The following is a 13,593-nucleotide window of genomic DNA, read 5'->3' as shown; positions in this document are numbered from 1 at the left end:
TGGGGGGAGTTAACTGGGAGGGCGGATCGTGGCTCGGGAACTAACTGGGCATCGGTCAGCGGGTGGTGAGCAATTGCATTGTGCATTGTGCATCACTGGTGGGTTTTTTTTGTTGTTGTTTGTTTGGTTTTTTTTCCCTTCCTCCCCTCCTTTCTGTTATATTCCTTTTCATTACTATTATTATTATTGTATTTCATTATTACTATTGTTAGTATTATATTTTACTTTAGTTATTAAACTGTTCTTATCTCAACCCACAAGTTTTACTTTTTTTTTTTTCCCCTCTTTCCTCCTCCTCACCCCACTGGGAGGGGGAAGGGGGAAGCGGCTGCGTGGTGCTGAGTTGCTGGCTGGGGTTAAACCACGACACCACCAAACTGAACCCCTGATACCCATATGATTGCACAACACACCGGAGCCTGGCCACTGCATTAATCCCAAAAGAATCACCTTTTAAAGGAATATATGGCACGGTACTATAGCAAATATATATTGGGTTCCCATGCACAGAGTACAGCTACGGGGTACTATAGCGCAGCTGTTACGGGTTTTCCAGACTCATTTTCCTGAGCTGCACATAGGTACGTGAACTTCATGAACAACAGCAGATGAAAAAAAAAAAACAAAAAACAATTAAGCTCAGTGCAAAAGCGATGGCAATTCAGTTCTCATAACGCTAAACCACCATCTAGGCAGAAAAACTGCCAACAGCAGCCTCCTGCGGTCATCGGTAAGGTCCCCATCTTGGGAGAACAGACTACGAATGGACTGTCTAAAACTACAACCATCAAAAGAAAGCAAGCGCTAACAGCTGCAGAGAACAACCCCGTGATTTTAAAACACATAATTAAAACCAGAAGTCATTCCCGCTCTGATGGCTGTACAATGACTCATGTGAAACCAGCCTATGGTCCACGTGCGGTGCCTAAGGACCCGGTGTCCACAGTTCTGCAACTCCTGTCAAGACTGGCAAGGTCTGGGCGAGAGCCACAGCCCCGCGCTCCCACGCACAGCCGCTGCGGGTCAGGGGACGGACAATTACTTCATTTAAATGACTACTTATGTCAGCAAGGGACTGCCTACAGGGGCCAGGGTTGCAAAAACAAGGCTTTTGTTTCTTGTTGTAATTATACCTACGACTGGGCCAAACTTTCTGCCAATTTAGCAGTAAACAACTTTGAGAAATGTAAAGGTATCACACTGCAGACACTTAAAACTAAAGCATGCTTTTATGTAAACTTCTGCATATAAGTACATAATCTGTAGCCCTCAGAGAAGCACTAAGAAAGCAGTGTGACTCAGAAATAGTGTTCCTCAGCACAGTACTGCCTTAAGTGTTTGGGGTTTTTTTTCTTTTTTTTTTTTTTTTAATCAGTATGCTGTGCTTAAGTGACAACATTGCAGTTAGACAAGAAGCAAAATCCTAAGACCACTTGATTTTGGCTATGTATCCTACTTCTTAGCCGTATAGTTTCCCAATATGCTGGATCACTGAATATTTTTATCCCTCCTGCCCAGTGTGTTCAGACACACCAGCAACGTAAGTATTGTGGAGCACACACTGGAAGCAGTAAGACAGAGATCTCAAGCTCTCTTCCACTAGTTATTCACTAACCCCTAGGGCCAGATAAAAATAAAAGACCCAATTTAATTTTCAGGAAAAGAAAGTTACCATTATTTATTTAGCTTTGTGTACTAGGTCCTTGCCTAAAATGATGGAAGGAGATGCATCTTTCAGCAACTCTACCTCAGGTTTTCCTACACCACCCTCAAAGATTTGACTTTTCAAGAATCCTCTTTTTAAATATGGAAACTGAATGACAGACTTTAAACCAAACAGACACATAAAAGTAATCAACATTTAATTTGGTAGACTGACCACACCAAGAATCCATTTTGTCCGTTTTTATCCCCTAAAAGAACTGAAGCCAGCCGTACAATAGCAATATTCCAGATGGCTGTAGAAAGTCCTCCATCTTTTTCAACAAAATGTTGATTGTGATCCAAAACGCAGAAAAGCGATTTTGATGGACATGCATGTCTTTCTGCAATGTGACACATCCTACAAAACGGAAGAAGAAGAAAAGCTCTCTCATTTACAAAGAAGTCTGAGCTTAGGATGCAATTTGGAAGATTAGAATGAGGAAACATATAATCGACAAGACTAGTAATTAGAAATGATTTATTGCCTTCCCTTGTTAAGCCTATTATTAAAGATAGAATATTTTCCTACACTTACTACTCCTAACTTATATAAAACCTCAATTATTTACATCTTTTGTTCTTTACAAAAACTTTAAGACAACTGTTTTAATAACTTCCACTTAACTAAGAATCAAAGCACTGTTAGCTGCATTTGCTCACTAAATATCTTTAATGAAGCTAGCAACTACCAAGGAATTTGAAAAACTAAACTTTATTCCACAGTGAAAAGCAATCAACTGTTATCTCTGTGTCTGCATTTTCTGTGCTACCAAAGAAAAGTGTTTCCCAAAATGACTGTGCATCTCAGCACACTTTGCCTGCAAAGCTTAATTTTTCCTGACACTTGTCCCAGGGTAAATTTTTTGAAAGAGGTTGCCTTAATTTTTAAATTGACTTTTAATGACAGTCATATTTCAAAAGGCTATATTTCAAATATACTGAATTTCTGATATCACTTGGATAAATTCATGAAAGGAGACAGGCAACAGGGTTTAAAAAAAAAAAAAATCAAACCCAACAAAAAACAAATACCACAATTCTCTTGCTCTGTCCATCAAGGTCCCTAACTCACCATATCCGTCAAGGTCCCTAGCATAAAGATCTCATCACATCCTAATCAAGTAGGATTTTTTTTTTCCTCAGCTAGCAAAAAAAAAAAAAAAAGAAGCTGAGGGAGAAAATACCATCTTCCATTTATTTGGCTGCTCAGTAGTTAGGTTAGTCAGAGGCACAAGAGTACCTATATTCAATTCCTTTCTTACCTAAAAGAGATTCAAGTCTATATCACTTTTTGACAGGTCTTAACCTCTCAGTCCTAAGCAACCATCAACTGAAGCTTATTCTGGTGTAAGAGTAGCTGTCAAAGCTAAGCAATTTTACAAGAAATAATTAAACGTTCAATAGGTTAAAAAAAGAAAGCAGAGACAAGCAGAATTCTCTAGCATAAATTTTATGATACTTTTATTAGTGGTGACACCAATACTAAAAGTCACTGCATAAAATATGAAATGCTTACCTGAAAACACACCTCTCTCACAACCCCTAAGAATCTCTCTGAAATATCTGAGACTGAATTCACCACTGTTTTTCTCCAGCTTATGTCAGCATAACCTCACCAATTTCAACTAAAGCAAGCTCACAGCTATTTTGTCCAGCAAGAGTCCCCTGACAGCTCCATCAGCACAATAGCAGGTATTTTCCACTTTTGCACAGTGATAGTTTTCTACGTTCTGAATGGTAGCACAGTAGTTCTGCTAGCTGTTTAAAATACAATCTGTATGATGCAAGATACTCGCCACGTTCTGCCCATGATATACTCCACAATAGAGGTTTTTGCGTTAAACCACTTGAACAATAAACGCTACCTGTTAGTGACTTGCCATTCCTTTCTGCTTAAATTTCCCTGTGCTCCTAGTTTATCGGCCTGTAATGAGTGGCTGAAATAAAAAAGTGCCAATAGTGAAAGCACTGATACCGCGTTTGAACACACATTCTCCACTACTTTATCTCTGCCTAGAATAACTTCCAGAAATAAAAACACTCATTTCCTTTGTCACAAGTGATCACAACTAGATAGGAGAAAACTTAGTTCTTAAGAGTCATTTTTCCTTTTTCCTTCTCATTTTTGTCTTTTATCAATGTAAGAATGCTGCAAATCAACGTCATTTACACTGCAATATCAAACTGACGCATTTTATTTTTGGTCATATCCTGCCAATTTCCGTAGATTTTTCAGGCAGATTTTCTTTCAGAGGACTTCAGGGACTTAACAGTAAAATGCTGCTTTGGTTTAATGTCAAGTAGGCATCTTTAAAGGTGTCTTTCAAATCAGTATTTCAAATCAGTTTAAGAAATTTACTTTGTTCATTGAAACCCATTTCCTCCCAGTCATCTGCTGCAGAAATTCATATCTTGGTCAGCCCCATGGCTGTCTGGGCATCCCATCACTTTTCTTGACTACTGTCAGCTCAATTCAGTCAAGCTCTGCTTCAATTTCACATACTGCAGTTGAGAGCAGTTAAGAGCTCTTAAACGTTACCTGCTTATTCTCTAGGTGAAAAGCCTTATTTTTAAGTAATTCTTAATATAAAACATTTTAATTAAAAAAAATAAAAAAAGGCTGAAACAGCCTCAAAGGTATGAACAACAACGTCAGTGCAGTGGCTTCTGCCTGAGTTAACAGTACCTTAAAACCAGTTTTGACCCAGTTCACTGAAAAGGATATGATTCCAAGTCCCCAGACGGCACCAAAATGTATGCTTTTACTACTCACCAACACGTGCAACAATGGCAAGAGAAGGACCTAAGCCAACAATTTGTGCCATTTGTAACGAAGTTCAGAGATGCAGCCACTCGCCCCCTCCCTCCTCCAACCTCTGCCTCAAAAGGAAAAAAAAAGTCAGACCCAACATAACCAAGACAGCGCAGAAGTCCTTACACAGAACTAAGCATCACAAGTCCCGCGAAGGGCACAAACTTGACCAAGAAAAAGTCAAACATGAGCTGTTTGCCTTGATGTATAGGGAGGTCAGAGCTGACTGCAGCTTGAACACGTGGCTTTGTGGGGCTGACACAAGCGGCGACTGTTTCAGAGAGAAATGTCCCTGTCACCTCTTTCCACCAGTGCTCCTCCCTCTACTCCCTGCTTCTACACTTTCAGTCTAGACAGAGGCAAAGACAAAGCAAATGGATGATCGTAACGGGAACGATCACCAAACTTGTCTAAGGCGAGGCCTCAGCACTTCATGGAGAGAAGATGACAACTAAAGTAATTACATGATGCAGTGATTAATTTAGTTAATTTACAGGTTGAAAATTAGATAAGCTATACCATGATACCATTTCAGACCAGGTACAGGATTTCAGATTCTTATAACTCACTCTAAATAAATTAAGCTCTATCATATAGAAATAAATTTTGCTATTGTCCCCATTTAGGTCTCACAAAATAAAACACTTTGAGCTTAAAAAATAAAAAATAAAAATCATGTTTAAAATGATCAGAAGAGGCAGTACCTCTTTTTTTTTTTAGAAAAACTGATGTTGATGGAAAAGAATCAATCTGCTCTCAGGACCAGATAAAAGAACGTGAAGCTCAAAAGCTCGTCACTTTTTCAATCATGTCAGCCATTCTAATTAAAAAATTACTACCTCTCCCTACAAACCCTGCTTCTCTGGTCTTGCTTCTTGGCGTGTATCACTATCATACATGTATGATTATCAAGCATAACATGTATGCTGTAACCCTGTAACACCATCTCTTCCCAATGGTCCCAAACTCCCATAGCATGATCCACAAGTCTATGAGCTGCAATCAGCTCACCTCCCTACCTCTCACAATAAATTTGCTCACCTTTCCCGCTTACGGACACAACGTCCCTATAGCAATCACAAAAACAGTGAGGATGAACCAGTACCGGCAGAAATAGCGGCAGCTGGGATTAGCACGGGACAGCACCACATGAACTGTCCTTTTCTATGAAGTTCTCCATCAATTATCAGGGTTGAAACATCCACTCTGTGTCTAGGGGGAAAAAATTCACTCCTTCCGTCTTGGCATTAGAAAGTTCTTAAAAAGAGTGGTGGAAATGTGAAACACAGTAAAAGTGCACCTCACCAGCTGTATCTCATGGCCTAAATGACTCCAGGATGATTAAAATCAGTAAGGAATTTATTAATTGGAAAACCTTCTTGTTATTCCTTACATGGACATACATACAGAGGCCACCCTTTCAGCGTAGCCTCTTCCACATTAAGGATTTGATGATGCACTCAAGATTTTGCAAGAAAATATCTAACAATGTTCAAATAATGTTTAAACTAGTACTTACTAAAATTAAGAAGTAAACATTTACGTTCTATTCTACTCCATAGGCAAATGCATATTGTCATAGATAAGCCAACTATTTTGAATTTGCAGATATAAAAGCATTCAACAAACCATACCTCTGTTTTTAACCAGTAATTAGTTCTAGGTAATATCTCTACGCTCATGTACTACAATTAAATACTAATAAAAGATAATTATCCCAGTCTCAAATGTCAGAAGGTTACGTTTCTCTTTTCCAATCTAAAATATACTCTTTTTTTAAATGTAAGGCTCTCAGTTGCAGTTAAGATGATCTACACTTATTTCTGGGGTGTCTCGGACTAATATTTTTGTACTGCAGCCATACTGGAATATGAACGCACACATATTTTTCTATCCCATATTGCTGCAGGTTTACATTTATCTCATATTTTTAAAAAAACCTTGTATGACTTTTAGATTTCTTCACAATGCAGAGGTGAGAAAGAGATGCTGCCATGAATTGTTGGGTCAATGAGGGTTAGTCAATATAAAAGTTTTAGGTTTATAAAGCATATGTGAAGAACAGGATTCAAAAGTGAACTTGTGTGTGTCTCAATCCAGTAAAACTCTAATTAGGATTTCTCACAAGACTTTTATGAGGTTCAACTAACAAAAAAATTCAGAACAGTCTATTATTACTAGACATAGAAATACAAAATACTATTAATACTTTCTGAAAGCAGTTATTATGTTACTACAGATTGCATGTATGCAAAGCCAAAAAAGGATAATATAAAAATATCTGAAAGTGTAATATTCGTAACTGCGATTCAGTGAGCACAATGTTGAGAAAGGATGAGGCATTAAAAGATTTGTGTCATGAATTAATGCATTCATTAAATAAAGTAACTTGAACTTTTACAACGATTTTCTTGAGAACATTATAACTGTATCAATATCTCATTTGCAATTCCTTACAAGCAGCCAGGTTTATTGTTTGGCAGCAAAGCACGGATGTTTTACAAGTTGAACCCCTGAGTTTAGGAAAGGTTATGCTGATTGCTCAAGGTCTTAACTGAGAGTTTAACTGTATTAGCACTCTGCACAACTGGTTAACCCAATCCCATACAAGATGAAATGTGTTAGACAAATGCAGTTAAGCACCGTAACTATACACCATGTGCTCGATAATGAAGTAATCGTTGCTGTTAAAGAACTACCTCGTGAGTTTTCCAACACTGGCAGGCTACAAAGCCGTCACTATCAAAATGACTTTTCTCCTGGGTGGCCAGTTGGTGGTGGCTCAGCACAGATTCCCCCTTCTTGACAAATGACAACTGCTCAAGCTGTGATTTTCTTTCTGCTCATCTTCTTTTATAGGTGGCTCTATTCCCAGTGCTCTAATGTGATTCAGCTTCATAGCCAGCGTGGTTATATTTCTTCTAGAGATTGCAATTATATTTCTAAACTATTCTTTGTGTTGCTATGAGAATCAAACAAAAGGAAAAAAAAAAATTAAAGTTTCAATGAAGAAAATTTCCATAATATGTGGTGGCTGTCACAATCTTGCTGATAGAAATAATTACTCCTCCTGATGTAACTACACTGAACCACCAAGAAATGTGGATAAAAACTCTTACCCATCTGTGCAATGCTCTTTCATAAATGCATATGAAAGAAGAGCTAAATACAGAGATTAGTATACTCTGGGATGCACAACAGGACACAGATCCCAAGGTGACAGGCCCCTGTTACCTCAGTCTCTGGGACAAGAAAGGTATTACCTCTCCTTTTAACAGCAGTGAGGGAAGGCTACATAGGATACATTGTGATTTTGGATAACTTTGTGTTTGGCCTTCATGTGATCCACTAGATCACGCATGCTAATCCTCATTATTGGCTGATAAACTGGAAGTATCAAAAACCAAAAGCGCAAGCTGCTGTTGCACGAGCTAACGATATTTTTCTGAGGCGAGAGACAACCACATCATCTGCAGATAAGAGACATCGCTTACAGATAAAACACATTGCTTTTGTGGCTGCGTTGGTGAACAGGGAAAAAAAAAATTAAAGACCATTTCCAGTGATGGTGTAGTTCTGCTCTACAAACACCAGCCATAAGACAGTTCAATTTATTATCAGGTGTACCTCTCCGATCACCGGCACTTTAGGATACAGCTACTACAACACCGAGACTGCAGCTTGGATGGAAGCACCTGAGCACTGCTGGATTTGCTGTCGCTGGTACTTGTACCAGGTTTCAACAGCAGAGCTCAAAACCTGCCTGAAAGCAAAGTAAATAAGCCACTAGGCAACAGCTCTTCCAGAACTTTTTGAGCAAAGCTAAATCTAGGTAAGCAGTTAAAAGTTAACTCAGGTGGCAGCCGTGGAAATGTAGCCATCTCTATACGGACACGTAAGGGAGTGCTACTGGATATTCATACAGACATCACAGCCAGAAAGCATTGCAAAAAATATTAGTAGAGAGAGAGTTATTGTAGATCTGTTCTGTTGCTAAGACCTAATCAAAGTAAGACCCACTGTTAAGCTACTTTATAACAACAGTGTTGCCAAGTTAGAGACTGTACCCAAAATTAGTAGAAAACTGCCATATTGACAACTCTAAAAAGTTACAGGCAGCCTATTATGGAAACTTCTGTACCAACCTATCTGAGCAAAATTACCTTCCCTGCTCAGTGCAAAATCATAACCTATTAACACAGCCCAACACCGCTTGCTAGGGCCAACCATTCTCAGGAGCCGCAGACTGCACCACGCCTGACCACTTCTGGTGACCATTCCACCCTCCACAGCTACAGTGGCAAAGAGACAGTCCTCCAAATACCTTTCAGCAGAAAAGAAAGTTGAACAACATACTAGATTGCCTAAGGGCGGAATTGCACCTGCAGCCCAAAGCGACTTGAGCCCAACAGCACTATAAACTCTTCATCCAGGAAAAGTGCTGCTACAACACTACCCTGCAGCAAGCTCACTAGCAGGCGAAGCTAATAGCTCCAGGGCTGCTATCTCCAGACACCCAGTCTAACTGATGGGGGGCTTACTGATTCAGCCTATAGTCACTTTATTTTTATTTTTTTTTTAATCACTAAATACAAGCTTAGCGTATAGTGCCATCATAATGGTCGGACATAATAAAATCCTTCTGCCCGAAGCATCTAACGAGTAATCACAATCAACTACGGAGTACCAGAACGTCCAGAGTGATAAACCCAGTAATCCACTTTAATACAGATCCCCCTCCTTTCCTTTCTCTTCCTTAAAAACCCCATGGAAATACAGGTTAAAAAGATTATAGACTATTAATGACTCTCTATAGAGCTACCAAGAGCTAGCCATGTTTTTCATAGCATAGGAGAAGACCCAAAGCATCTGTGCAGGAAGAAGTACTGCCAGCAAACATTTTATACTGTCACTGAACCCTCAGCAGCTCCTCAACAGCTGTCAGGTAGATGAGTTCACAGACTCTGTTCATTCTTCTGCATGAGCTAAAAGCATCCCAAATATGCAATGCAGCACTTGATCCATTATGTCATCCTCCTTGAAGCTCAATATTCAAGTTCGGGCAGGGAAAAATAGCAGTTATTTTTAAACTATTTCAAATAATAAGCATTATTTGAAATTAATCCTCAATGTAATTTTTTTTTTACTTCGATAGATTTCATGGCCTATGTTTTCTTACTTGCAATATTAAATATCACAATGTTTAGAAATCTTTTCATTTTAAAATATGTAAAAATCATTTTTCAGTCTCTTCTGAATTCATCCCTTTTACTTAGAATTGAAAAATTTAAGTGAAAATTATCAAATTAATAAAATGACAGTAAACAGCAATAATAACAATAAATAATGATTATTTGAAACATGCCTCAAACTGGAACTACTTCTCCTAATTACTAAGTCAAATATTTTTGTGTTAGATAAAATTAATCACTAGAATCATCAATCTTTTGAATTATCTCAAAAGAAAATCCTGAATGAGATAGCTTTGAGAAACCAAAACCCTCCTTGGAGTTATCCCACCTAACAACAGATCAGGAAGATGGTAATTACTTATCCAACTCTTTACAACAGTGGCTGTGAGTTTGGATAAACAGTGACTGAATTACAATATATCTGTATCTATGGCAGATGCAAACTCAATGAGAGGCTGTGATGCAGAAAGAATTCCTTCATTTCCCCCAAATTAAAAAAAAAAAAACAAACAACTGCAAAATTACTGCAAAATTACCTCCCCAACTGATAGATTAACTATAAACGAGTGGAACTTATCTCATGGCAGACTAAAAATTATCCCCAACTCCGTTCTCAAAAGTGGGAATTGTCCACAATTTGTATCTTATAGATTCCCAGCTCTTAGGCTTGGGAAGAATTCAAAAGCAGTCATGAGTTTGCAATAAATGCGAATGTACAACGAAAAGCATCTACTCAGCTCTGTAGCTAACAAAAGAAGAAAATTATGTAGCTGGCCTGCACCCTGTCTTTCCACAGTGATTAGATTCATTACATACACACTTCTCCGAATGATTTTAATTCCGTCACTGTCAACACGAGTTCTTCAAAACAGTGTAGGAGATAATGATGACTTTATTGGACCTGTTGGCCACTTTGTTACATCCAGCTGTGTTCTTCCTTTCTAGGGCAATTAAGGGATTTTGTGGTGCTATTTCTGAGCGTGATACAGCAAGAAGTCACAAAGATCTAAATCTCCAAGTTGCTCAGGTTGCATTTCAATCCTGTAACTTAGAGGATGCTGCCACCAAGAGTTTTGAAGACATAAATGGCATGCTGACAGCTGTTGTCAGTGAGGACAATGAAAATTGGCAGACTTAGCCAAGTATGAAGCATGACAAATTGCAGGAAAGCAAAAGGAAGGCAGTGCTTCACTCAATTCAGAAGTAAGATGACATTTGCTAGGAAGCTTGTGGGAATTCTTCAGACAGTCTACAAGATGTGCTAAATGTTATTTGCATTATAACAAATCATAAGGTATCGACTGCAAAATCATTTCCCTTTAATGAAGAGTTCTCGAGGAAAAAAAAATATCAGAGTCAATTAGAAGACTGAAACTACAAATATGTTGTGCTTTAGATCTCTCTGAAGCATGAAGAACCTACTAAAGTGCATTTAATAAAAACGAACAGCAAAATTGCTGCAGCTTATCAGATTGACAGTATTTTTGAGTTTATGGCATGCTTAGGAGGCTTCCCCTCCTCTCTTTACATCTACACTAGTGGCACATTTTCCAAAAATGTGTTATTCTCCATGAAAAAAGATATCCTACGTATATAGAATCATAGAATGGTTTGGGTTGGAAGGGACCTTAAAGATCATCCAGTTCCAACCCCCCTGCCACGGGCAGGGACACCTTCCACTAGACCAGCTTGCTCAAAGCCCCATCCAACCTGGCCTTGAACACTTCCAGGAATGGGACATCCACAACCTCTCTGGGCAACCTGTTCCAGTGCCTCACCACCTTCACAGTGAAGAACTTCTTCCTTACATCTCATCTAAATCTACCCTCTTTCAGTTTAAAGCCATTACCCCTTGTCCTATCACTACCTGCCCTTGTAAAAAGTCCCTCTCCAGCTTTCTTGCAGGCCCCCTTTAGGTACTGGAAGGCTGCTATAAGGTGTCCCCGGAGCCTTCTCTTCCCCAGGCTGAACAACCCCAACTCTCTCAGCCTGTCTTCATAGGAGAGGTGCTCCAGCCCTCTGATCATTGTCATGGCCCTCCTCTGGACTCGCTCCAACAGGTCCGTGTCCTTCTTATGTTGGGGGCCCCAGAGCTGAACGCAGTTGTGTATGTTGTTTCTTACCACTGGAGTGGAATAGTCACTTCTTTTTTTCTCAAAAAGCAACCCAACTTCACTGCATCAATGCTTTACAAAATAATAGTTGAAACCATGACGTACATCTGCTTAACATCAATAGGAGGGTTTGGGGGTTTTTTTGACAGATTTTGGGGATCTTTTACTAAACAGGTTTTGGTTTGTCTGTTGATCATGTTTTCAGCTTTCATAATATTTGGTTTCAGTTGCTTTAGAATCTGAGTGTAATTCCGATTTTTCATTGCACTGAAAAAAAAAAAAGAAAGAAAAAACCTCTATGTTTTTAAGTACTACCTGTCATCCCAAAAGAACTCTGCAAACTGATATTAAAGAAGTATTAATTTTCTTTCAAAATACTACCATCTCTAGGAATAAATATAACTACATTTTAAGTATAAAGAGTTAAAGCAAGAGTGTATTTCAATACTGTAACAGAAACCAGCATGCATCTGAATTTCACATTTTAAAAGCAGAATATAAAATTTAGCTAGAGCCCATGATCCTGCTATTATGCATGGAAGAAACAGTAATACAATAGACAGACTTCAAGGTCCTTGAAGCAGTCTGTCTCCCTACATCTGCCTGATCTTTGACATGCATCCAAAAGAGAAACTTTGAATATGGCCGGTTTCGCGTCTTGTTAGTCTTCCGGGCACATGGCATCCTCAAGGACACCTCGTTCACGTTTGCAGAGTTGCGTCATTATAGTTTTAAGGAGACTCATTCGATCTAATTCTAGGCACCTAACAGCTCGCCTGCTAGTCTCCATGGGCTTCCTTACAACGAATGGAGAGCAACTAGGTTTTTTGAAAAGGTTATTCTGAATAATAGCCTATTCTAGGCAATGTGGACTGCTTCTGGTGACACCTAATTTCACCTCATTTCTACAGGGGAAATCCCAGAGAGACTAGCCAGCTACATGAAAGGGATAAGGTAGATGATGAAAAGATTGATTGCCTGCACTCCCAGCATCCCTTTCATTCTGTCTTATTTTTTATCTATTCTTATATCAAAGTCCCTGAAGGTAAAGAATCATTGACATTGCATCAGTAACAATGCTATGCTATTTTTCATGATTTACCAAAAGGCACTATCTCAGAAATAGCCTTTTTTTCTGAATGATTTGACTATCATGTAACTTATATAGAGATAACCAAGAGAAACAGCATGTACCACCCACAAGCATCCTTTATCTCTCAAGTTAGAGCTGTTCAGTTAAACCCGAGGGGTAACTAAGTCTACTACATTATGTCCCACTCCTTGGCCCCTCCGTGGCAAGACGTGACAATTACAGCGCACTAAGTGACATACTTAATTAGATACCATGCTTCTCGGAGTTAAGCAAGTGACCCCTAACACCTCAGCTAAAAGCATGACATTTTATTGCAACCTGAAACCAGGTAAAAAACTTTACTCTTAATTTGGATGCCTATTCTTTCTTGTTAGGTAAATTTCCATACACTTAGTTCTGGGGGATGGTGGGTACACAAAGGAAAAAAAGATTATTTTTTTCTTCTCCTTCATATTTTAGAATAAAATAATTTAAAATTATTAAGGACCAGCTCATATTTCTAGTTTAAATGAAAGTCTGACTCAGAAACACAGACCATGCACAGCACACACAGAGGAAATTGGGTCATGTACTTAGGAGTCAATATACGGATTTCAAAATATAATTTTTAGTATTTATGTTTGAGCATACATTTTAGCCCAATGCTCTGCATATATTGGTCATTTTTTAAAATATAAA

This window comes from Gymnogyps californianus, chromosome 10, assembly GCF_018139145.2.
Source record: "Gymnogyps californianus isolate 813 chromosome 10, ASM1813914v2, whole genome shotgun sequence".
Classification (NCBI taxonomy): domain Eukaryota; kingdom Metazoa; phylum Chordata; class Aves; order Accipitriformes; family Cathartidae; genus Gymnogyps; species Gymnogyps californianus.
This window is presented reverse-complemented; position numbering follows the sequence as displayed.